Source organism: Lactuca virosa, chromosome 9 (assembly GCF_052849685.1).
Source record: "Lactuca virosa cultivar CGN04683 chromosome 9, Lactuca_virosa_CGN04683_v6, whole genome shotgun sequence".
Classification (NCBI taxonomy): Eukaryota; Viridiplantae; Streptophyta; class Magnoliopsida; order Asterales; family Asteraceae; genus Lactuca; species Lactuca virosa.
In genome coordinates, this window is record NC_136434.1 from 74,962,000 (window position 1) to 74,963,848 (window position 1,849).

Below are 1,849 nucleotides of genomic sequence, written 5' to 3' on the forward strand. Positions count from 1 at the left end.
TATAACCAATTCAGAGTGTAAAATGAGTAGAAGAATAATTAAACCAAGCATGCACACATTTATATCACATAAACGTCAAATACACCTTGGGAAACACACACATACGTCACCTGACACCGGCACAGACTCCTACTATTTATATCACCCCAGCAGCACACGGGTGTACAGCCACACACACGTGTGCGGCCGCACACAGGGTGTATGGCCGCACACCGGTATACAACAACCATTACTAACACCAAAACCCTAACAAGACCAATTACAAGATAGATGCCTAGCCCAAACCACTATATTATGACCTATTACTCCAGATCGAATCTGTCATATTTCCACCATCCGTCAAACCTCCTGGTGTAACCACCTCTTTGTTCCTCGTCGACGCAGGTATTAATTCCCATATTCAAAACTGTAATTAAACTCGATCTTCCATCAATAAAAAATCATGTCACTTTCATCTCTTCAATTAGGTTTATAATTTTATTGTTAATTGGAGTTTGAATCCTCTAAATTGTGGTTTCTATCATGCACAAGGTGTGAGAGGTATGGAAATCGAAGGTAACTTCGTGAAGTTCACGGGAATTGGTGTGTATCTGGAGGATAAAGCTATTCCGTCACTCGCCGTTAAGTGGAAGGGCAAAACTGCTGCTGAGTTGACAGATTCCGTTGAGTTCTTCAGAGACATTGTTACTGGTAAGCTTCAACTAATTTTGTGCTTATGACTCTGATTTGCTATTCCATGTTATATGAATAAATTTGTGCTTTGATTTTAGGTGTTATTAAGTGTTTACAAAAAAAGTATAATTACAAATAAGGGCAAAAAGTATAATTTCTACTTTGATATTAGGTGTTATTAACTCAATTACAAAAAAGTAGAAATAAGGGCAAAAAGTGAAATTACAACAAAAGAAAAAATAGGGCCCAATCGGGTTCGAACCGGTGACCTCTTGATCTGCAGTCAAATGCTCTACCACTGAGCTATGGACCCATGACTGCTTGACAGAATTCGATGTGGTGTTTATTGCTTGAAATTGCCATGGAAAGAAGATGAAGCAATAACAATGAGTGGTTGTATTTCTCATTTGCACGTATACATGAAATCAAGAACAAGAATGTTCTTGTTTTCTTGGCTGGGAACGAAACGAGAGACATCAAAGCAAAACATGGTACATATGAAACTTACAACATTCTACTGGAATGCAATCTTGAATTCTGATTCTGTCAGAATAGAATCTTGAAGATGAACATTGTATGGGATAAAGATGAACAATGACCACCAATCTTCCAAAAAGAATGGATTATTCTAGCAGAATAATATACAATATAATGAAAAAAATATATGTAATAGTATATTCTGGTAGAATGATTTATGTATTATGTTTTTTTTGTTATTAATAAGTGTAACATTCTCATAGAATAGTATATAATTTTTTTTTCTTTTCTAAGAATGTAATGAAATTTTTTTTAACTTTGTATCCAAAATTTTGTTATTCTTCAAGAAGTTCATTAAATTAAAATATATATTATGTCAGAATGTGTATTCTTGTATGGTTCAATCATATTTGTTATTTTTCAATATTGATAAACATATTCCATCAGAATTTCTGAATTAGGAGAATTATCATCCATACAATCAGATTTTTAAAATTAATAGAATCTATTTTCCTTTAAAATATGCAATTTTCCTTTTTTAAATTTATGTTAATTGACTAAAATACCTTTAGAATGAAATTAGATGGTATTTTTTAATTATCTTTAATTTAATAATATGTATTATTCACTTTCCAAAAATAAGTAAAATGATTGTTCTACAATGATTCATACATTCATACAATACTTAGTTTGAATAAAA

General features: G+C 32.2%; 1 non-coding gene across 1 annotated transcript; it reads right to left on the minus strand.

The window, feature by feature from the left end:
• Window positions 1–913: 913 nt before the first annotated feature.
• On the minus strand, window positions 914–985 carry TRNAC-GCA (transfer RNA cysteine (anticodon GCA)). Its single transcript has one exon. It is a non-coding gene; the product is annotated as a tRNA-Cys (tRNA).
• Between the last annotated feature and the right edge of the window lie 864 nt (window positions 986–1,849).